We start from the raw sequence: 216 nt of genomic DNA, 5'->3' as shown, positions 1-216 counted from the left end.
TTAGTCCAACTCTCACATACATACATGACCACTGGAAAAACCGTAGCCTTGACTAGATGGACCTTTGTTGGCAATGTAATGTCTCTGCTTTTGAATATGCTATCTAGGTTGGTCATAACTTTCCCTCCAAGCAGTAAGTGTTTTTTAATTTCATGGCTGCAATCACCATCCGCAGTAATTTTGGAGCCCCCCAAAATAAAGCCAGCCACAGTTTCC

The sequence above is a fragment of the Bison bison genome, unplaced genomic scaffold (assembly GCF_000754665.1).
Source record: "Bison bison bison isolate TAMUID 2011002044 unplaced genomic scaffold, Bison_UMD1.0 scf7180017864171, whole genome shotgun sequence".
Classification (NCBI taxonomy): domain Eukaryota; kingdom Metazoa; phylum Chordata; class Mammalia; order Artiodactyla; family Bovidae; genus Bison; species Bison bison.
Note: the sequence above shows the minus strand (reverse complement) of the source record.